Source organism: Macrobrachium rosenbergii, chromosome 13 (genome assembly GCF_040412425.1).
Source record: "Macrobrachium rosenbergii isolate ZJJX-2024 chromosome 13, ASM4041242v1, whole genome shotgun sequence".
Classification (NCBI taxonomy): domain Eukaryota; kingdom Metazoa; phylum Arthropoda; class Malacostraca; order Decapoda; family Palaemonidae; genus Macrobrachium; species Macrobrachium rosenbergii.
Window position 1 is genome coordinate 10,197,876 of NC_089753.1, and position 25,248 is coordinate 10,223,123.

Sequence of the window (25,248 nt, forward strand, 5' to 3'; positions counted from 1 at the left end):
ACTACCAACGATGATGAAAACTGACAATCTGGATGAAACTTCTCGTGGTTGAACTAATTATCAATCTTCAGGGGACGGGAAAGCGTTAAAAAGATATAATACACAATGGCTTAACTAAACTACTTCCATCTAACTTAGGCTATACACGTCGGAATTATGGCGAATTAACTTACGTCCAGAGTAAGACCAATAAATCTTATTGAACGTATGCAACAATGATAAAAAAAAAGCGCCCAAGATAAGGAAATGAAGGAATACGTCACTTTGGGAAAATTATCTAAAAATTAATTCCGAAGTAACACATGAATGATTGCTTTATGGTAGCATACAACTTGCGTTCTTTTCTAGCAAACGTGAAACGAAAGAAGAAACATAAACAAAGCAGCATTGGCGGTTGACCGCACGTGACAGTTCAACGGTAATCATATCCAAAAGGTTAAACACAGAAACAATGTAATTTTGATTTTATTTGTTTAGAAGTAGACGAATTACACAGTAGTTTAACATATGTCGTGATTTAGAACAGGCAGTGAAAATCTAGCTGTAACACGTACTGCGACGCAGGCCTGTTGCCGTACCTCCGATTAGATTACGATCGGCATAGGCATTTCGTGCACGATCACGGATATGAAAGGCTATTTAGTAGTCACTGGAGAAAAGAACAGACTGCCATCTCGGTAAACAGGGAATGCGGTGTCTAATATTCTGAAGTCTTGGAAAGCTCAGTGGCAGTAACCCAACTTGGGTTTCTATCCATCAAGCAAGGTAAGCTTTTGTCCTTTGAAGTTAACGTGCGGTAAAAACGAATAATTATTAAAATTACCTACGATCTGGTGCGTGTTTATAACGGAGGTCCTCCGGCCTACCGTACGTACGAACAGGCAGCTGTGTTGTTTTTGTTAGGCTACTTTTTATCAAGGTCTAAAGTATGTCGGCGCGGGTACGTCTTGTCTTCGAATGAGTGTCTCACTGCTTTGTCCCTACGTCTCTTAAAACGAATGGTAAAGTGTCAGTAGAAAAAAATACATAAGAAAGGTTTGAGACTGAGTAAAAATTCCGCCTCCGAATGATAAACATTTCATTTATTATCAAACACCGTCAAAATGACAACAGCAATCACGAAATTTTCGTAAAGACTAGAGGGCTAGCGGCGTTGATGTACTACCTACCATGGTGCACCGTAAACATACTAAAGGATGTTTGCTGAGTTGCTGGTGTCCCTCGGACCCTAACTGCATCCAAGTTTTAACCTTTTACGTTATCTCCCTTCTAGCTTCTTTTCTTCCATCGGGCTGACCAACTTCTCAAACTATATTTTTTTTTTTTGCGAAACTTTAGGGCTTTCTACTCGTTTCACCCTGAGATCCATGTCTCGGAGTCTGTTTACCCTACTCTAATTGTTTTAACTCCTCACTTATAAGCGCTGACACAAAGCTCCCAGTAATGGACTTTGTAGCATAAATTTCTTGATTATTCAGTCATTCATAAGCGCATTGCTATGACGGTCGAGTATAAAAATAATAACCGAGTAAGGAATAGAAAACAGGATGAATATTTATTCAAGAAAAAAGGTTTATATTGTATTTCGTCTGTGATGTTTCATAGATGTGGATTCATAGATGGGGATTTCATTTGACTATTGTATTTTTCATTAAGATTTACAACCCTAACCAGCAAGCACAACATACCGAGATCGGTGTAAGATGCGTGCTCGCGCACACAGTATACTGTAACTATCAAGGGGATATCCAGGAAAAGGCAGCACGAATATAAAAACAACAGTTTACTTTGCCGACGGCGTTTCGCAATATCTCATTGCATCTTCAAGGCTGTAATTGACAATAAAATATAACTTAAATTCTTATAAAAAAACACATAAATAAAATAACAACTTAAAAATCACCATAAAGACGGACATGCCCCACCTAAACTGAGTTAAAAGAGAAACTGAAACATCTAAAAAAGAAAGAGGGTAAGTAAAAGTTGAGGCCAAAATGTGTTTAGGTAGGTCATGTCTGTCTGTATAGTGAATTTTAAATTGCTATTTTATTTTTTGTGTTTTTTATAAGATTTTGAGTTATATTTTATTGTACATTACAGCCTTGAAGATGCAATGAGATATTGCGAAACGCCGTCGACAAAATAAACTGTTGTTTTTATTTACGTGCTGCCTTTTCTTGGATGCCCCCTTGATAGTTACTATGAAGCTTCCAGCTATTTGACCTGTTTACAATATATATATATATATATATATATATATATATATATATATATATATATATATATATATATATATATATGTGTGTGTGTGTGTGTGTGTGTGTGTGTGTGTGTGTGTGTGTTATACACTCGATCCAAGGGTAGGAAAAAATATGTTTTTGAGGGTGTAGGTTGCTGCCGACAAGTATGAGTGATTGAGTTAGTATCTCATAGCTTCTAGAAATTGCACTGATGTAAAGTTGACACTGAACATTTAAATGATATTAACACAAAGACGTCTTACGAAAACAAAAAGCTAAGAATACTAGTACCATAAAATCCGCCAATTAAACATGAAATACTACTCAGTAACGAAAATGGATGCCATCAAAATTTTTGTGATGATGAAGTAAGAAAATTGTCGTTGGCGTTAAACTCTTATAGTTTGATAAACCCATAAACAAGCTAACTGATCCTTAAGACAGTCTAAGTAAGCCATTGGGTGAAAATGGGGAAGGGGGCCGGGGTTGAATATAAAGTGCTAAAATCTCCATTGTGAAATCGAGAAAATCTTTTTAGTAGTGTCAGTGTCCTACCACGATTCATGACTTTATGGCTGTATAGAAAGTCAGATCTTTACTAGACGTAGTTGGAACAGCAACGCTAATCGTGCTTGACTAATGTAAAATCTCTCTTCCGCATGCAATTAAAGTTTTTTCCTGTTTGGGTCCCAAATAAAAATTCATCCTGCCTATTTTTTTCATTTGCCTTTTCCTTATAAAATCCATGAGAAAGGTAAACAGTTAAGGTGAAATATCCTTTCCCGTAGTACCCCATTATTTATTGCAAATTCAATTGACGAGACTCCACGAGCATTAACTTTGCATTCAACTTCATTCATGTATGGTTTCAATTCATCTACATATTTAGCAGGAATACCGTACTGATGTAAGACCATTCCTAAAATTGTTTTGTGGACGTTGTTATGTGATTCCCCCCCCCCCCCCGCCCCAACCTCCCCTCTTTCTTCTAGACAGTTACACCTGCTTAGATACTACATCTCGCATTTCTCACGCGGAGCAGCAATCTGAAGATTACTCGCTCGTATGAGAGATAAATTCTCTCTGCTGGCAGACTGCGGAATTTCATTCTCGCCCTTGTCTTCCCTAATACCCATACCTATCCTTTCTTTTGAGATAGGTTTAACGATTGACTTTTTGGAAGTTAGGAATCTCTGTCTTTATGAATTTTTGTCTCTCTCAGGGAGGCCTGAACCAAATAAGGGTGACTCAAAGAAAACGAAGCACGACTATTCACCACCACTTTCTTCTTTGAATGGCTGAATCAAGGATGAGCATCCTGTGCAGAAAACTTTGACGAAATCAGCTGCTTCATTCACTCTTAGAAGGCTTATTATCAGCAGCGCCTGCTACCCTCTACCCCATTCCCCCCCTCCCCTGTCCGACCATGCATACGGTCCCGTGATGGTACACTAGACTGATGCCCTAAGTAACGAATCTCGAGTTCGAATTATCTCTGGAAGTTCTTGATAAAAGGTCTCGTCTTATCGACGCTAGACACGTGGACAGAGTTCCGCTCCTCCTGGCTATAGGGCCACTTGCACCAAAAAAAAAAAACAAACAAATATGGTCTTTTGCAAATTTCAGTAACATCAGCCCTCTTCCCTCGTTGTAGATTCCGGTGGCCTTTTACCAGCACGAGTTCTTGCTCTCAGGCAGCGCGTAAAGCCCTATTATTTCACCCCATGCTTGTGTACGGAGACTTATATATATATATATATATATATATATATATATATATATATATATATATATATATATATATATATATATATATACGAATGGTTCTTATGAATGATATGGTGACGAATCGTTCGATTGATTGAGATAGCAGAGATTTCATCCTGGTTCTCTCAGAGAAAGAAATGCGACATGGTCTATCGACACAAACTGTGCACATGGAGGGGAAGTATAGTTCATGTTGTTAGCTGCGAGAGTTTTGATAGAAAGTTTCTGTTGGGTCACGTTCAAAGCACTTTCACCTGTTCGAAATTGGACTGTGGTATTGAAAACAGATTTTCAATAGTGTTTAATTCCGTAGCGGGTAGAGCCGTCAGTGTACCTCATGTGGTGCATTGTGGGCATCGCTTAAGGTTCTTGGCAGCGTTCCTCCGGCCATTAGCTGCTACCGACCCTTTCATTCCATTCACTGTACCTCCGTTCATATTTTCTTCCTACTGTCTTTCCACTCTCTCACAACAATTGTTTCATAGTGCAACTGCGAGGTTTTCCTCTTGTAGCACCTTTGAAACATTTTCCTCTCAATTTCCCTCTCAGCGCTAAATGATCTCATAGGTCCAGGCGCTTGGTCTTTAGCCTAAATTTCTGAAAAGTAATAAATAAGAAGAATAAGGAAAAATGAATGATGCTGCTGAGACACTAGACAACACTGAAGAAAACGAGCTTTGGCAACTGCCGCTTGTGTGAAGATTGCACTTAATCCTATACATCAGCACCTAAAGTCAATGGGTCTAAAGTAGGGAGAAATAAACAGGAGAAAATTCATGCAGGAACCAGTGAATTCGCTTAAATAATGTTGATGAGTTCAATAAAGTTTGATTCGTCACGGGAGGGGTGGCCATTGGTCACATCCACTGATTTTTGTCAAGTGTTAAAATGACACATACATAAACTCTCTCTCTCTCTCTCTCTCTCTCTCTCTCTCTCTCTCTCTCTCTCTCTCTCTCTCTCTCTACTACACACACACACACCACACATACTATATATATATATATATATATATATATATATATATATATATATATATATATATATATATATATATATATATATATATTTCAAATTTATTTTTGGTTAAAAGCGTGTTTTTATAGATGAATTGTCTGGCTTGAGACCTTCCCCACCCGTACTGCGATCCACTACAAACGACTCACAACCAGATACATTATTAACTGCTTAGAAGAACAGTCACAATGGTTGTGTAAATAATAATAATAAAAAAAAACGAGTACCAGTTCAATTTGTTCGTCTGTCTGTACATTCTCGCAAGCGTAAAAAGAAGGAAAACAATTTCCCGTTAGTCAGCTACGTAGAAGTCATGAAATTCCGCGAAAGACTAAAAACAAGAAAGAAAGAAAGGAAAGCGAGTAAAGCACAAAAGAGAGCGATAATGGAGGTGGAAAGTGGGTCCAAATGGTACGTCATTAGTACACAAGCCCTCCAGTTGAAAGATACGGCCCCGCTGTGCAACTGTGTGTGAGAGAGAGAGAGAGAGAGAGAGAGCCTTCAATAGGTAGTTTAGGGTCTGACGTCTTCTGAAGAGAGAATTCCCTAAGGGACGAAAGTCATTTTGATGTCAGAGGTAATACAATGGGTAGTAACAAACTGTAACTGCCCAGCAGAAGTTGTTTACATTTGTTATGAATATGACAAAAAACAAAAAAAACGAATAATAATAATAACAGTCCAGTCAGTACTCTACAGGGACTTAAATATGATTAACATCGCCTATGAAATAATAATACATCCTCACTGCAAAAAGAAAAATATGTCAAAAAGAACAGATTATAGCAAGCTATAACGCATTAGCGTTATGGCTGTAGGAAGAATAAAAGAGAGGGGAGTGCGCACGGCCCTTATATCCAGATGCATATAAATGAACGTAGTATTTCGGCCGCCCCTGCGAAAGCAGATGTCTGATTGCCAGCGCGTTAACCCCTCCCGCACTGACGAATATTTTTACTGGTGCGTCACTTGAATCCGTCAAGCCAACGGCGTATGTGCGTTATTTTTGCGTCAGTAGAATCTTTCACATGATGGTGTATGAGCATTGTATGTGAGTTGTGGATTCTGTTATTTTTGCATTTAACAATCACCTTTGTAACGGTTTATGAGCGTTATTTTTGCTTTTTAGGAGCATCCAAGTAACGGTTTACGAGCGTTATTTTTGCATTTTAGAATCACCAAAGTAACGGTTTACGAGCATTACTCTTGCATTTTAGAATCACGGAATTAACGGTTTATGACCTTTATTTTTGCATTTTAGAATCACCCAAGTAATGGTTTATGAGCGTTATTTTTGCATTTTAGAATCACCCAAGTAATGGTTTATGAGCGTTATTTTTGCATTTTAGAATCACCCAAGCAACGGTTTATGAGCGTTATTTTTGCCTTTTAGAATCACCCAAGTAACGGTTTATGAGCGTTATTTTTGCATTTTAGAATCATCCAAGTAATGGTTTACGAGCATTACTTTTGCATTTTAGAATCACCCAAGTAACGGTTTATGAGCGTTATTTTTGCATTTTAGAATCACCCAAGTAACGGTTTATGAGCGTTACTTTAGCCTTTTAGAATCACCCAGGTAACGGTTTATGAGCGTTATTTTTGCATTTTAGAATCACCAAAGTAATGGTTTATGAGCATTACTTTTACAGTTTAGAATTTTTGCATTTTAGAATCAGCCACGTAACGGTTATGAGCGTTATTTTTGCATTTTAGAATCACCCAAGTAGCGGTTTATGAGCATTACTTTTGCCTTTTAGAATCACCCAAGTAACGGTTTATGAGCGTTATTTTTGCATTTTAGAATCACCAAAGTAACAGTTTATGAGCATTGTTTTTGTATTTTAGAATCACCAAAGTAATGGTTTATGACCTGTATTTTTGCATTTTAGAATCACCCAAGTAACGGATTATGAGCGTTATTTTTGAATTTTAGAATCACCCAAGTAACGGTTTATGAGCGTTATTTTTGCCTTTTAGAATCACCCAAGTAACGGTTTATGAGCGTTATTTGTACAAATATAGAATCCCTAAAGTAATGATTTAATAGGTTATGAGCGCTATGTTTACATTACTAGAATCCCCCAAATAATGGTTCTTGAGTGTTATGTGTATATTATAGAATCACCAAAGTAACGGTTTATGAGCTTTATTTGCACAATATAGAAATCCATAAAGTAATGGTTTATGAGCGTTATTTGTATAATGTAGAATCCCTCAAGTAACGGTTTATGAGCGTCAATTGTATCATATAGAATCCCTAAAGTAACGGTTTATGAGCGTCATATGTTCATTACCAGGATCCCCCATGCAATGGCTCTGTGAGCATTGTGTATAAATTGTAGAATCTCTCTAGTAACAGTTTCTCAGCTATTTGCACCGCATAGAATCCCTAAAGTAATAGTTAATGAGTGTTATTTATGCACTTTAGAATCACCTAAGTAACAGTTTATGAGCATTATTTGTACATTATAGAATCCCAAAAGTAATGGTGTATGAATGTTATTTGTACACTATAGAATCCCTAAAGGAACAGTTACTGAGCGTTATTTGTGCATTATAGAATCCATAAAGTAATGGTTTATGAATATACCTAAAGTAGTGGTTCTTGAGCATTATTTGTACATTATAGAACCCATAAAGTAACGGTTTATGAATAATGCCTAAAGTAATGCTTCATGAGCATTATTTGTACATTATAGAACCCCCAAAGTAACGGTTCATGAGCGTTATTTTTACATCATACTAACCCTAAAGTAACGCTTCATGAGCATTATTTGTACATTATAGAATCCCCAAAGTAACGGTTCATGAGCGTTATTTTTACATCATAAAATCCCCAAAGTACCAGCTCATGAGCGCTATTTTTACATCATAGAATCCCTAAAGGAACGGTTTATGAGCGTTATTTGTAAATTACAGAATCCTCAAAGTAAATTTTTAAAGCATCATTTATACAACATAGAATTCCTGAAGTAACTGTTCATGAGCGTTATTTGTACGTTATAGAATCCTTAAAGGAACGGTTCATGAGCACTATTTGTCTGTTGGTAGATTACTGCAAATAATAGAGTTGCCACTGACAATCTGCCTCGTGTGGCACACAGTAGATAGTACTAAAAGTTCATTGCAGTGCAGCGTCCCATCTAACCCCCTCCCCAGCTGCAGTACTTTCTGCAATTTACTTCTCATCTGTTACTTTTGGCTTCCTCATTCTTCTTACCCATCCAATTTCTTAACTTAACCGTGTGCCAATTTCCACCTGTGATTTAAGACAGGTCTGCGACAGTCCCGAAATGTGCCCTAGTATTCTCGTTAAATTATCTTATAAGTAAGAGACTGGAAACCTCTGCCAAAGCCAAGCAATCCACCCCAATAGGTCTCACCTCTCAAAAGTTACATTCCTATCTCTCCCAAAATCTATTCAGTTTAATAAACAGACATACAAACTGAACTAAAAATATGAACAAAATTCTTATTCACTCTTTGACCTTCAATTAGGGTGCTGACCTTGACCTCACTCTACACATTGGCATCTTTAATGAATTAGGCAAGACAAACAGAGTCTATCTGGTACAATGTATGTACTTCAAAAGCTGTATCCAAGGTTAAATTCTTATTTGACCTTTGATCTCTGAGTATGACCTTGACCTCTCTCTGTACATCACTTCATTAGTGAAGTAAGGGTGTCAGATATGACGTCTGCCTCATATAGCTTAAAAGTTGTAGCCAAGGTTAAGTTGCTAATTGACTTTTGAATCCAATAAAGTCAGAAGGTACAGTGCATTGATATCTCTCCCAAAATGTGACCAGCTCGTGTTCATCATTAGGCCAACCTCTGGGAAAAATTTCTTGAAAATCCACTCATAACCTTCTGCACAATAGTGTCACTAGACAGAAAAACAATTGCAAACAGACAGTCAACCCATATATTAAACGTAACTTCCCTATTGGGGTTAATAGGAATTATAATGATTGACAGATTGAATGATAGTGCAACAAAATATAAAGCGCAATTGGACTGTGATGGGACAACAAAGTTTCCAGCATGCCGCTTATATCACTGCATCGGCTTTTAAAGCTAAGTTTACCTCAGTTTAACCAGACCACTGAGCTGATCAACAGCTATCCTAGTGCTGGCCCGAAGGATTAGACTTATTTTACGTGGCTAAGAACCAATTGGATACCTAGCAACGGGACATACAGCTTATTGTGGAATCCGAACCACATTACGCCGAGAAATGAATTTCTATCACCAGAAATAAATTCCTCTAATTCTTCACTGGCCGACCGGAGATTCGAACTCGGGCACCGGCTTTTAAATTATATATATATATATATATATATATATATATATATATATATATATATATATATATATAATCAATCTTTGTTTAAAAAGAACCCTGATATTGATTTCTTTCACCCTTTTCAAACATGCAAAGATTGCATTATTGATATAAGGGAACATTTTGCCGAAAACTGGGTAGATTTATCCGTAGAGTATTCCCTGTTTCCTTGAGATGTGTAGAATGCTAATAACAAGACCTACCACTTTAATGTTGCGCCCAGACTTTCAGCCGAAGATGTTCCTCCTCCTCCTCATTCTCATTTCGAGCGTTCGTAAGAGCGGCATGACGTTTTGGCCCTCGGAATTCGCCTCAAAAAGTGGGGCGAATTGTGCCTCAACGTCCACCTGACGTGTTCGTGCTCATCTAACAATAGAGAATGCCTTTTGCTAACATCCTTCTTAATTTACTGGCATTTCTTCTTGGCGCGACATTTCCTCTCTCTCTCTCTCTCTCTCTCTCTCTCTCTCTCTCTCTCTCTCTCTCTCTCTCTCTGTAGATAACTTCATACAAATTTCTGTCTGTCTCTCTCGCCGTCGCTCTGCACTTAATTTGATACATATTTTTTTTCTCTTTTTTTCGTGTACATTATTAAGTGCATACATTTCCTCCTCTCTCTCTCTCTCTCTCTCTCTCTCTCTCTCTCTCTCTCTCTCTCTCTCTCTCTCTCTCTCGTTATTACATACGTCTCTTTCTCTCATTCATGTTCTCGGCATATCTTTTATTATGGTAAGTCCTTTTTTGCATCATCCATTATTAAGCGAGTTTCAACATGACGATAATGCTGGCTTGTGCAAAATCCCCGGAGTTGTGCCACCACTTGCAATGTCAAAACTGTTGCCGGGGTTAGTTGTTTTATTTAAGCCCCTCTTCCCATAATCACTTGGCCAGCAGGGTTTGCCAGAAGTGGTAGTTTGTTTATTCGTCTGTTTGGTAGCAGGATCACTCACAAAGTGACGTGTGGATTTTTATATCTGACAAAAGATGGTTCTCTTGGCTGGCAACTTGTGATTTTGAGAGAGAGAGAGACAGATAGACTTTTTGGGATAAGGACCCTTTGGGTGGATAGGTTCATCTCTGGCAGGGATTTGCTGTCTCAGAGCGCTCTTGTCTATTGGATAAAATTACAGACAGTGGTGTTTTCCCGTTTCCCCAACAACGGTAATTAGGATTCAGACCGTGCAAGTATTTCCTGCTTGACCGTCGTCCTGAAAGTTTAGTTCAATTGGAGAATTCCCGTCACCGGTTCGTTTTAAATTAGTGTTTTGTCGATGACCATTGTTTTCGGAACGGTTTTTCATCATAAATAAAATTACTTAATGCTAACTACGGTCTGCAGGTCTTCAACAGTCATATTTAATTTAGGTTCCATGATGCCACTCGACCATTATCATTATCAGAGGTCTTAGTTTCCTCTGTAGTAAAACTCATTTATTATCCTGGAAAGTTATGGGTGTTCGTGATTGTGAGAAGGTGACTCAATACTGCATTAAAGGCGCCTTCTGTTTTACTTTAATTTCTTTAACTTGATTTGATCACGGATCATATTTTTCTTCCTTGGAAAGGCAAGTATTAGATATTCATAGAATCAAGTTCACAGCTTTTTACATAACCGGTCGTTTCGTGTTAATCGCTCTTAAACGGAATAGCCACCCTTCTTGACGTGTATGTTTCTTTGCAAAAGTCATCCCGTTTGGACTCGTTTGCTAATCATCATTAATTTTTTGTCCTCAAACATTGGCTTATCATCAATAATTGTGAGAAAAGCAGCACTGAGGACTTGCTGATGTCAGAAAGAAACAAAGCGTTTCTTGGTCTGTTGAATTCATATTTTAATGATATTAAAAACTCCACAATAAACTTGCCAAACTATCAGTTTGAGAGATTAAATTACTAGCTCAGCCTACTTCAGGAAAGTTTTCGTCTACATTTGTGAAGGTGACAAGAAAAATAAATAATCATTTAAGAATTTTTAATTTCTGAATAAAACGTTGACATAGTTTCTGTTCACTCCGCCATGAAAGTGTAAGCACTTGTCCCTTTTCTCAGCTTGGTCCTGCTGTTAGATAAACCTGGCCTTATGCCAGCAAGAGCTCTGGCTTTCAAATGTAGCTACTAAAACCTGCATTAAGCCTTTGTGGTTTGGTTTAAGCGACATTGGATCACAGAGAGATCAAGTACCATAAAACGTAAGACTTCTTTTATTTCAACACAATCTTCTTGTTTAGACAGGACGTTGTATCAAAGCTGACATTTCAGTTCCCGCCCATACGTCACTAGTCTCTCTCTCTCTCTCTCTCTCTCTCTCTCTCTCTCTCTCTCTCTCTCTCTCTCTCTCTCTCTCTCTCTCTCTCGTCGTAGGGAGGTCGTTGTCTCGTTGGAGGGAAGTCGTTGATATGTTATCGATTAACTGTCACTCGAACCTTTCCAAGTGCACTTAATCTTAACGATGCAGAGAACACTTACTTCATAGGGGATACATATGTGCGTTGCATGTATGACTACAGACATGGATATACCATAAAACTGAATAATTGTCTTTCAGCCTTTGTGTACCTGAGTAGTTTTTTAAGTGACGTAAAATAAACAGAAGCCAGTTTAAAACAATGAACGAAGAAATAACAAAGAATGTTTCAGGCGGGTGTTTATCAATAAACTTTGTGAAATGCTGTTTGGAGGAGAGAGGAGATTCCAAAAATAATAACAAAAATAAACATGATAATTCACTTACGTAAACTCGTAACGACTGTACCCATCGCAAGGGAAGTTTTATTTATTTTACGGTGAAAAAACATGATAGTTGGCTACAAACAACGTGAATATATCGATAACCACGCTGTTGGACTTTTCAGAGCAGTCGTGGATGTGTCGTAAAATCTATATATGTATTTTATATTCCTATATATATAAATATATATATATATATATATATATATATATATATATATATATATATATATATATATATATATATATATATATACACACATACATACAGTATATATATATATATATATATATATATATATATATATATATATATATATATATATATATATATATATATATATATATATATATATACATACAGTATATATATATATATATATACATATATATATATATATATATATATATATATATATATATATATATTTATGTATATTATGTATATGTATGTGTGTTTACAGCAAAAATGCAGCAATACGTAAGCTGTAACATGTATATATTTTTCACCATTTTATATTTTTCGCCATAATTCTTTCCTTCTTGGAAAGAGTAAGGCCAGAAGGCGCCAGCCTTCCGCTGTAAACCAAGTGTCTAGTATGAAATTGCTCTCTCTCTCTCTCTCTCTCTCTCTCTCTCTCTCTATATATATATATATATATATATATATATATATATATATATATATATATATATATATATATATATATATACATATATATATATATATATATATATATATATATATATATGTATATACATACATATATATATATATATATATATATATATATATATATATATATGTATATACATATATATATATATATATATATATATATATATATATATAATATATATATGTATGTATGTGTGTGTGTGAAACTCTTAGGATGAAGCTAATGGCAACAACTTAGGTCAGGTCATGCTGTTTACTGAGGACCGCAACCTGATGCCAGTATTAAGTGATACAACATGGAAATTACTACCTTAGGAATCCCAGTGTCTGAGGGTACAGAGTTAATGTACCTCAAGGCAGAGGAGCTCCGAGTACATGGTTGTGGACATTTGATGGGAGGAAATGCTCCTTAAATGTCACAAGATCCTGAGTCTAGTGGCAACCCCGTTTTCGCTATTTTAAGATGTATAGAGAAAAATAAACAGGATTCTTGCATTTTAATACTGTGGGTTTTGGATGTGTGCGGTTACAAACAAGAATGAATAGTAACAGCTGATTTGTTTAAGGAGAGGAAAATAGATGTTTTCTCGTTGAATGAGATAAGGGTGAAAGTGCAGTGTCTCGACACTGGTTGTTTGGCAAATACAAAAGACACAGGACTTGGAAAGAGGTAGTGCTTGTAGCATCAGGAAATACTACAAAAGTGTTTGTTTGAGGTTTGTATGGGTAAGATTGAAGGGACAGAAGAAAAAGTTGTAATAATGAGTATATGGTCCAGGAACTGAAAAGGATGAGAGCGAAATAGAATGTCCATGGATGACTCTGCATATGTGCCTGGCTGGGTTTGGAGAATATAAAAGGGTGGTTGTCCTAGGTGACCTGAATGCAAAATTAGGTAACAGTTTAAGGGATGTAATTTATGGTAGGTATATAAGTGTGTGTGACTAAATGAAAATAGAAAGAGCAGGGTGGAAATATGTTTGGAAAGAGGCATGATCACTGGGAATACATGGAGTCCTAAGAAAACTGTTATATGTATATTAGTCAAAAGAGAAAATATTATGCTAGTACAGAGTGGCTTGAAGAAAGAGTTGACTGACGTAATTTGAAAAGAGAAGTGGCTGGAGGTATAAACTATCATTGTTTGGTTGCAGTAGAAATTAAGGTAGATATAGGCTTAAGTTTCAGAGGATGGGAGGAAAATGGGGCTGTAAACGTATTTAAAGCAACTGAATCTTTCTAGGGTAACGCTATCAGGGTGGAAGGGGCATCTGAGTTGTATGTAGAACTCTGGAATTGTATCAAAGAGTTGGAAGGATGTCTTTGCAAGTATATGAAGTTAGAAAGAGGGAATAAACAGCAGTAATGGGTGGGAAGAGGAACTAAGAGGTTTAGTGAAGTAAAAGGGGAGATTAACTGAAGTTCAGTTGCATAAAGTAAAGACCATGAACAGGAATAAAAACAATGGGGAAGGTGAGCAAGAAACTAGGAGGAATAAATTGTTGTATTAGTAAGGAAATGCAGAGAAAGGCTAACAAACAAATCTCAAGATAAAAAAAAAATGCGAATAAAGCAATGCCATCTGAAGCGAAAGCTGTTCTAGGGCTGTTCTGAGGCTGTGTTGGATGGGGAAGGTAGAGGAAAGGCAAGGTTGAATGGTACAAGAAAAAAAAAAATGAAAAGGTCGGAGTGCGTTTTGAGATGTGGAAGTGACTGTTGAAGGTGTAAGGGGGAAATTTAGAGGTTTGAGAATGGAAAAACGTGAAGAGTGGATGGGGTTGGAAGTGAGATGCCACAATACATTGGTGATATTGTGACTGAATGGCTGACCATGGTTTTTAAGGTATGTCTAGATAAAGGAAAGGTACTGAATGAATTATTATCATTATTCAGTAGGTGAAACCTTTTCATTTGGGGCCATTGACTTGAAATTCAAGTTTCCAAAGAATATGGTGTTCGTTAGAAGAAGTCAGAGAAAGTAAAGGGAAATACAGAAAGAAGGGATTCCGCTTATTAAAAAAAAGAAAAAAATAATAAATAGATAAAAATTTATTAAAATGCAAGAGGAATAATATTAGGGTAGTAATGCATTGCATTTTCGCTTGAAGTTCTGAAGTTCCAACTGCACGACATCCTCTGGGAGGCTGTTCCACAGTCCAACGGTGTGAGGAATAATGTTATTCAGATGGGTAGAGGGAAAGACGATAGAGTAAAAAGTAAAAATTTTAAGGACATGGCAGACTGAGTATATTTCTTTCACTCTTGTATTGTTCAGCTTGGTCTCTCCTCTGTTCTCTGCATTCAACAGATCTAAAAAACTCACAACATCGATCCACGACTGCTTCCTCATTCAGACAGCATATATCCATTTGTATCCTTAATTCTGAGGCTCATTAGTTTTTCCCTTAACTTTTCAGTTTTTATGTCAGTGTAGAACAACTTCTTATTCTCTGTAAAGTTCTTGCTCGTCTTCTCTACCTATTTCACATTAGTGTTATGTTTCATTCTAGCTTTCCTCTTGATTATCTTGTGTGTGTGTGTATATATATATATATATATATATATATATATATATATATATATATATATATATATATATATATATATATATATATATCACGTATTCACTTGTAAAAGAATAATGAAGAGAGATAGGTAATATCATTTGTAAGCTTCCTTTCTTTTTAGCTTCAACAGAATTTTTCTACCACGTCTGACTAGCTACATTTCTCTCTTATTTCGTGACTTTCTTTCCGTGCACTGAATTAGGAAACTAATGGTAATTACACACTTGCGAAGACGAGCACACTTGGTCGTCATACCAAGGTCTTTAGACCCTGCATCATACACCGTCTACTCTACACTTTTTTCATTCGGAGAGGCATTCGGAAGAGGGCGTTTTTTGTTATTGTTTTCATGTTGCTTTGAAATCAGATATTATTATTATTATTATATTATTATTATTATTATTAGTAGTAGTAGTAGTAGTAGTAGTAGTAGTAGTAGTAGCAATAGTAGTACTAGTAGTAGCAGTAGTCGTAGTAGTATTTTTTCACTCTGAGAGGTTTTCTCCGTGAAAGATATCGCTACTTGATATATAGCAGACTCAAACACTCTTACGCAATACACATTCAAATCTGTATTTTGTGTCTATATTTTGATTTTCACATATAAACGTAGACATGGTTGTTTGTGCATTTGCATGTATGAATACGTGCTCTTATCATAGTAACTGAGCTGATGTCCTGCATTGTACAACTGTATTTGTTTTTCTTGTTTGTAGGCAAAAGCAAAGCTGGTGAGGAAAGGAAGGGATTGTATGCTTTAAAGGTGAACCGTTTACCTGCTACCTAGGCCGATGCCGTGGGCCGTCTCCGGTTTTATTTCATATGTTGCTGACGTTCCAGTTTCTATTTTTAGACCGATGATGGTTTTAGTTTTCCTCGTGGAATATATATATATATATATATATATATATATATATATATATATATATATATATATATATATATATATATATATATATATATATATATATATGTGTGTGTGTGTGTGTGTGTGTGTGTGTGTGTGTGTGTGTGTGTGTGTGTGTGTGTTTATACACACACACATATATATATATCTCCATTGCAATCTGTTTAGGGTTAGTATTTTTGTTTAAAATCTGCTGGCAGCCTGGTTAGTCTCCATTCATTCGTGACCGATGTTTCTCCTTTATGCACACAGACCTACATTCGATGTTCACCAGTAGTTTTGCAATTCTTAATTTATTTTTCTCTCATTTATTGCGTGATTACATCCTCTTAACTTGTGACATAGAAACTTGAAAGTTTTTTCTCAAGTTTAAAAATACTGGAATGTTGCTAGTTCTTCATTCATTTTGTACTGTTTTCTTTGTGATATTACTCCACCCTTATTTGTTTAAGTATTTCCTTTTCTTTACAATATTACCCGACTCTTATTTGTTTAGGTATTTACTATTTACTCGTATTATCACTTTTTACATTTTTAGGTCTCCTTTAATTTTCTTCTGTTGACTTACATCTATCTGTCCCTGATCTGCAGTAGAATTTATTCCTCTTGTTTGCCCATAATAGTTTAGTATTATACAAAATGACTTTGTATGCATTACGATTCTCTAGTCTTATGTTAACGACATGTGTTTTCATGCATATCCTCCTGTATACGAATGGAGAATGTGGCTTTAGAAGGAGATGGCACACAGATACTGAGATCTGCCGTCTGATTGTAGTGGGATTGTGAGATTGTCTGGGAACCTTCACAATAGGTGGAGAGATTTTATCACCTCATTCCACGCATCTGTCACGTTTTACCTTTTGCAAAAAAGTTAAACAAAAAAAATAAATAAATAAAATGCTCTCTATCAATCTATCTTTCTATATACACAAACACATACACGTATATATATATATATATATATATATATATATATATATATATATATATATATATATATATATATATATATATATATATATATTTATATTTGTATTTATATATATTATATATATATACTGTATATATATACAAATATATATATACACAGTGTATACGTAAATATATGTATATGTCTGTGTGTGTTGGCTGTCTTATTGTTAAAGAGTTCTGTTACAGCGAATCTGTATTTTTAAAGTCCGAAATAACAGGAATGCAGACCTCGTGAAAGTCCAGAGAGAATTAACCAGAGTTCTTCGAAAATATCAGTAACATGAAATGCGAGCTCATCAAAGTCCCAGTGGAAAGAGTAAAGGTCCATTAAAGACCGCGACAGAAAGACTGAAGATACTTTAAATACTTTAAATGTTCGACAGAAGGAGTTACAAGCCTTTAAAAATGTTAACAGAATGAATAAAGATCCTTAGAGAGCGCCGGCAGGTGTGATGAAGATCCAAGAATAAGTAGGAAAAGAAAGAAGCATCTCGTAAAAGTTTCATCGCAGGTAATCAAAATCTTCTAAAAGACCCAATAAAGTGAATCAAAATCCCTTCGAAGTCCCAATAGAAAGGATCAAGATCCTTTAAAATCTCTGATAGGAGGATCCTTTAGGATTTCTGTTGAAAGGAATCAAGGTGTGTCAAAGGTCTCAAAGAGAAAGGATCCAGATCCTTTGTAAGTACCAATGGGGAGGATCCAGATCCTTTAAAAGTCATATAGGCTAAGTGCTCAAGGACGGCTTTCTAAAGTTGGATAGTGAATCGCAACAGGTTTAAAGATCATTGGAGACGCCTCTGACTTGGTATTTCTACTAACATTTTCAGTGTCGCAGAATTATAGTAGTAGTTTTGGCATTAGTAGTAGTAGTAGTAGTAGTAGTAGTAGTAAGAGGAGGAGGAAGAATATTAGTATAAATATGAACAAGAACGATTTTTCATTTTTACAGAACAATATTAATATTGTAAAATATGTGTCGTCAAGTTTATAATTAGATAAATAACTGATGTGCATAACTCTCTCTCTCTCTCTCTCTCTCTCTCTCTCTCTCTCTCTCTCTCTCTCTCTCTCTCTCTCTCTCTCTCTCTGTCTAGTCACAACCACATCAAATATCCATGATCCTGCCAAACAATAGCCTCTAAGCTCCACAGGTATGGACAAAGGCTATTTCAGTTGCACAGGTGTATTGAAGAGCGACAGCTAATTATATCCCTTTGATATCGCTGCATGCGCGGAAAAAGAGAGAGAAAAACACACTTACACATATTGAATATTATACACATGTTGAATATTAGTTTATATTCATATGTTTGTTTTTTTTTAAATAAAAAAAAATGTTGTTGGAACTGGGGTGGCTTAAGATAAAATCAATACCCAGGTTGTGTAAATAACAAGATTTATCTTCGGCATGTCGAGTCAGATTAAAAAAGACCTCAGGCCTCTCTCTCTCTCTCTCTCTCTCTCTCTCTCTCTCTCTCTCTCTCTCTCTCTCTCTCTCTCTCTCTCTCTCTCTGAACAGCAGGACTTCTCTATTTGGAACAATAGCCATCCCGTTTCTATAAGACTTTTTTTTATTTACGTAAATCACACACTTTTCATATACATATATTTTTGCATCATCGTCAGCCCTACTTAGTAAGTGTAACGCCAGAATGTAAGTAAAATTGTTAACAGAGAGAGAGAGAGAGAGAGAGAGAGTCAATCAACGTAATGCATTCCACTCTTCCGCAGTCCCCTATCCCGCAAACCGACCCAAACTGGCAACCCTTTGTCCTATTAAACATCATTAGAGTACTGTCACTTATAGAATCAGGGTACGCCGAAGAGCAATGAAGCTGAAGAAGAAGAAGAAGTTGTTGTAGTAATTCCAGGGAGGCAAATGTGAATGAAGGATTTGCTTTTGTACAGTTTTTTTTTAAAGTAAACGAAAGTCTATATTTACGCTTATGATTGTTTTTGAGTCCACTGTTTACTGATTCCGTTCCTATATTTCTCTGGACTTTAGTCTGTATTTTCTTTAAGTATGAGCATTCAGTAGTCTGTTTGCCTTATTCTGCATGAATATTCTCACGTTATGAATAATTTTTAAAATTTGGTGACGATGAATGGGAATTCATACAGTTTTTCACAGTGCCTTTCAAGCAGTTTTATATATATATATATATATATATATATATATATATATATATATATATATATATATATATATATATATATATATATATATACATATTATATATATGCATGTATTTATTTATTTTTTCTGTGTTTTTTAAAAGTATATTCCTCGTTCTATACTTTAAACGAAATAACTTAGTTATAAGTTTGGTTCTTGACTGAAATTATTCCGGTTAATAATGGTAATGAAACAAACACCGGTTAATGTGTGATTTTGTGAAATAGGTATTGCATGTAAAGATTTTTGTGTGTAGGTTCGTTTGTTGTTAGTGTTTTGTGTGGAAGTTTACTTGGTTGTAGGGTTATATAATTTTTCTGTTTTGTGTGGAAGTTTACTTGGTTGTAGGTTATATAATTTTTCCTGTTTTGTGTGGAAGGTTACTTGGTTGTAGGGTTATATAATTGAAGTTTTTTCTGTTTTGTGTGGAAGTTTACTTGGTTGTAGGTTATATGATTTTTTTCTTATATAAATGTTTTTTCATGTTTTGTGTGGAAGTTTATTTGGTTGTAGGGTTATAAATTGAAGTTTTTTCTGTCTTGTGTGGAAGTTTACTTGGCTATAGGATTATAAATGGAAGGTTTTCTGTTTTGTGTGGAAGTTTACTTGGTTGTAGGGTTATATAATTTTTTTCTGTTTTGTGTGGAAGTTTACTTGTTTGTAGGGTTATGAATGGAAGTTTTTTTTGACGTTTGTGTTTTAAGTTTAGTTTTTTTGTTTTGTGTGGGTTATGAAGGGAAGTTTGTCTGAATTTTTGTGTGGGAGTTTGCTTGGTTGTAGGGTTATAAATGGAAATTTTCTGTTTTTTGTGGAATTTCACTTGGTTATAAATGGAAGCTTTTGAATGGAAATTTTGTGTGGAATTTTACTTGGTTGTAGGGTTATAAATGGAAGTTTTTTCTGTTTTGTGTGGAATTTTACTTGGTTGTAGGGTTATAAATGGAAGTTTTTCTGTTTTGTGTGGAATTTTACTTGGTTGTAGGGTTATAAATGGAAGTTTTTTCTGTTTTGTGTGGAATTTTACTTGGTTGTAGGGCTATGAATGGAATTTTTTGTGTGGAAGTTTACTTGGTTGTAGGTTATGAATGGAATTTTTTTGTTTTGTGTGGAAGTTTACTTGTTTGTAGGGTTTATGAAGTTTTTCTGTTTTGTGGGAAGTTTGTGTGTTTTGTTTTGTGGGAGTTTACTTGTTTGTAGGGTTATGAAGGGAAGTTTGTCTGTTTTGTGTGGGAGTTTGCTTGGTTGTAGGGTTATAAATGGAAATTTTCTGTTTTGTGTGGAATTTCACTTGGTTGTAGAGCTATGAATGGAATTTTTTTGTGTGGAAGTTTACTTGGTTGTAGTTTATGAATGGAATTTTTTTGTTTTGTGTGGAAGTTTACTTGTTTGTAGGGTTATGAAGGGAAGTTTGTCTGTTTTGTGTGGGAGTTTGCTTGGTTGTAGGGTTATAAATGGAAATTTTCTGTTTTGTGTGGAATTTTACTTGGTTGTAGGGTTATAAATATGAATGGAATTTTTTTTGTGTTATAAATGGAAGTTTTTGTTTTGTTTATTTTTGGTTGTAGGTTATGAATGGAAATTTTTGTTTTGTGTGGAATTTTACTTGTTTGTAGGGTTATGAAGGGAAGTTTGTGTGTTTTGTGTGGGAGTTTGCTTGGTTGTAGGGTTATGAATGGAAATTTTCTGTTTTGTGTGGAATTTTACTTGGTTGTAGGGCTATGAATGGAATTTTTTTGTGTGGAAGTTTACTTGGTTGTAGGGTTATAAATAGAAGTTTGTTCTGTTTTGTGTGGAATTTTACTTGGTTGTAGGACTATGAATGGAAATTTTTTTTTGTGTGGAAGTTTACTTGGTTGTAGGATCATCAGTGGAAGTTTATTTGAATTGTTTTGGTTTATTTAGTAAGTACAGACATTTCTTTGGTGCGTGGGTTTTGTGCGGAAGTCTGTTTGGATTAAATGTCCTGTGTGGAAATTTTTTAGTTATTTATGTTTTGTGTGAAATCTTATTTGGACTTATTGATATTGGTGAAAGCTGATTTGTTTTTATATTTTGCTTTTATCTTTTGTAGGTTTTGTATGAAATTTCATTTGGTTTTAGTGGTATATGTGCTTTTATTTGGTTTACGTGTTTTGTGTGGAATTTATTTGGATTTTTCGTGGCAGTTCATTTAGTTGCAGTGTTTAGCATAAATGTTCAGTAGGTTTTAGAAGCATGTGCGAGAGATTATTCAATTTTATGCAATGGGTGGAAGGATGTTTGGCTTTTTATAGTTTATGTGGTGGTTCATTTGGCTTTAGTTTTTGGTGTTGAAGTAGATTTGGTTTTTATAGTGTGTGTGGGAGCTTATGGTTTTTTGTTTTAAGTGTAATTTTAATGTTTTTTGTGTGTGCTTTATTTGGTATTAGTGTTTTTGTAGAAGCTCATCCGTTTTAAGTACTATATTTTGGTTTTTTAATATTTTATGCGAACATTTGTGTGGTTTTTGTGTTTTATATGGAATTTTGTTTGGTTTTAGTCTTGTGTGTGGACACTTATTTGGTTTTTTGTAATTTGCATGCAAGTTTATTAAGTTTTTGGGTTTGTGTGATTTTTAATTGGTTTTAACGTTATGTATCGCAGTTTACTTAGTATTAGTCTTTAGTGTGGAAGTTTATTTGGTTTTAGTGTCGAGTGTGGAACTTTATTGGTTTTAGTCTTTTTTTATTGGTCTTAGTATTTTTTATTGGTTTTAATCTTTTTTTGTGAAGATTATTTGGTTTTAGTCTGATGTGCAGAATTTTATTTGTTTTTCTTGTGTGTGTTTTGTGTAGAAGTCATTTGATTTTATTTATATGCGTAAAAACTTGTTTGGTTTTTAAATTGAGATGGAAGATTATTTGGATTTTGTTTTGTGTTTATTTAGTTTATATTTTACGTGTGTATGGATGTTTATTTTGTTGCAATGTTTTATGTAAAAGTTTATTTAATAATACTGTTTTGTTTGAAAGATTCAACTGGGAAGATGCTATCAAAATTACAGGGAGTAATCAAGCAAGCCCGGGTGTTTCGAAGTCTGTATAAGCCACTGGGGAGTGAGAGAGATAAATACGAATATAGATAACTTTATTAAAGAAGAAACAGCTCAACTCACAGGGGAGTGCTATAGCTAGGCATTGTTGGGAAAAAGACCATAGGATGGATTTTAAAAACAGTAGGCTTAAATACAAAAGCAATAACATCAGTCATAGGAGGGTAGTGGAAGGGGCACTCATCAGACAGATTAAAGTGATAAAAAATAAGTATACCTTAGTTTTACCAGACCACTGAGCTGATTAACAGCTCTCCTAGGGCTGGCCCGAAGGATTAGACTTATTTTACGTGGCTAAGAACCAATTGGTTACTTAGCAACGGGACCTACAGCTTATTGTGGAATCCGAACCACATTATAGCGAGAAATGAATTTCTGTCACCAGAAATAAATTCCACTAACTCTTCATCAGCCGGCCGGGGAATCGAACTCCGGCCCAGCGATTGCCAGTCCGCAGCTCTACCGACTCACCCAACGAAGTGCTGATTAAAGTGATAGAAGGAAACAAAGGATTTACCTCAGAAGATCCCATAAGCCGATCTTTAATATTAAAAGAAGCTAAGATCGACCCTTCTGACCTGGAGGTTAGGTCTCCTGCCCAACAGACCGATGGTGACTACTCACGTACCACAAGGGTTAATACCACTGACCATCAGATCAGGATATCAGACCGACAGGAGGAGATTAACAACTCTCAAGAGAATGGAAACCAGGACAGCCATCATATAAATGACAGCACAGGGAGAAGAAGTTCCAGAAGATTGCTGGGCCTTGAACCAGCCTGACTACCTCATCTCTTGAAAAAGGGTCACAGTTAGGACCTGAAAGTACTCGAGTTTAAAAGTAATATATAAATTTTACAAGTAAACAAGTTATACACAGGAATCTTGTGGGTTTCTCTTTCCATCAAATTGTTTTCAAAAGAAAACAATTAGAATTAGGGAGTATTTCATGATACTGAGAACTAAGACAATATGAAATTATTACAGTCGAGACGGAGAGAGAGAGAGAGAGAGAAAGAGAGATTGTTGCAATGAATGCATGACTGCAACCCAGCCATGTGTTGCCGCTATTGTTAACAGTATTGTACGCCCCAGTTTAATGCTTCTCTGGACTTTTGCATTCATTATTCTGATCTCCATTTTTTTATTGCTTCTTTCTCCAATTACGTACATCTCTCTCTCTCTCTCTCTCTCTCTCTCTCTCTCTCTCTCTCTCTCTCTCACACACACACAAACACAAACACACACACACACACACACACACACACACATAAAGGTACAATTAAATCTGAATTTTTTACTGAGTCAAATGTAACACCATATAGAATATTTCTGCATATTTTTTAATATTGTGTTTGTTTTGTTTTATTTCCCAACTGCAGTAGTAAGTGTTTTTCACGTACTACAAGAGGGGAGTACATACACGTACACCCGTAAACAAAAAATCGAAAATTTTTATTTTGACCAAAAACCGGAACATTTCTAAGTTGTCCAAAAACTCGAACAGCTCAGAGTTGTTGAAAAACGCGAAAATTACGAAGTTGTCAGAAAACTCGACCTTTTTAAAAGGTACCGAAAACTCGAACATATCAAAGTTATCTGAAGGCTCAAACGCCTCAGAATATCTGGAAACTCGAACACATTTTAAAGTCGTCCGAAAAAAAAAAAAAACTTAAACATTCTGAAGTTGACCAAAATCTCAAACATGTCGAAGATGTTCGGAAACTCGAACATTCTAAAATTTTCTTGGAACTCAAACATTTGAAAGGTGTCAGAACATTTCTAATTTGCTAGGAAACTTTAGATTTTGAAAATCGAAAATTTCAAAGTTGCCCGAAACCTCGACTAAATATACATCAAGGTCGGCCGAAGTTTGGTCAGGTGACATAAATCCTACACCTCGGTTGCTGCTGTGATCTGTAACAGCATCACGTGCTGTACTTTTCTCTTGAATAACAGCAGTGCCGCTATGGTTGTGGGGTTGAAATTGCGCTCACGGCATGCCCTGCATATTGTATGAAAGGACTAAAAAGACCGCTGTTATCTTTCGCAAGCGTGGCTGTGGTTTAAAAGCTGGGTCTGGGTCCACTGCCAAAAACTAGGCACTGACGTCAGCGTGGGCAAGTAGCTGAAAGAGATATGAAAGGTTTTAGCTTTGGCTATGTTCTGCTGCAGAGCCGTTAGTTGGACTCTGTACTGTGTCATTTTTTTATTACCTCTCATAAGATGTTTTTCATGAATTGATTGACATGGATACAAAAGCACTTGTTGTTTGGAGCTTTTGTTGCAAGCCGAATTATATCCATTTTGATATGATAAACTGCTGACATCAATGAATTTTTATTTTTCTCTCTCTCTCTCTCTCTCTCTCTCTCTCTCTCTCTCTCTCTCTCTCTCTCTCAAAATTTTTTATCTCTCTCTCTCTCTCTCTCTCTCTCTCTCTCTCTCAACAACGATTTTCTCTTACTGACAACAGTGAATTTTTTTATAATTCTCTCTCTCTCTCTCTCTCTCTCTCTCTCTCTCTCTCTCTCTCTCTCTCTCTCTCTCTCTCTCTCTCTCTCTCAAAGCAACGATTTTCTCTTACTGACAACAATGAATTTTTTATAATCTCTCTCTCTCTCTCTCTCTCTCTCTCTCTCTCTCTCTCTCTCTCTCTCTCTCTCTCTCTCTCTCTCTCTCTCTCTCTCTCTCTCTCTCTCTCTCTCTCTCTCTCTCTCTCTCTCTATTATGATACATACATCCGTTACCGATAAAACCATTTTCATA

General features: G+C 35.7%; 1 protein-coding gene across 1 annotated transcript in view; it reads left to right on the top strand.

Moving 5' to 3' along the window:
- The first annotated feature begins 404 nt into the window (after positions 1–404).
- Positions 405–25,248, top strand: part of AP-2alpha (adaptor protein complex 2, subunit alpha) — a 110,220-nt gene continuing 85,376 nt past the window's right edge. The window contains exon 1 of the mRNA XM_067114183.1: positions 405–765. The gene's annotated coding sequence lies outside the window, so the exon portion shown is untranslated. The remainder of the gene's footprint in view (positions 766–25,248) is intronic.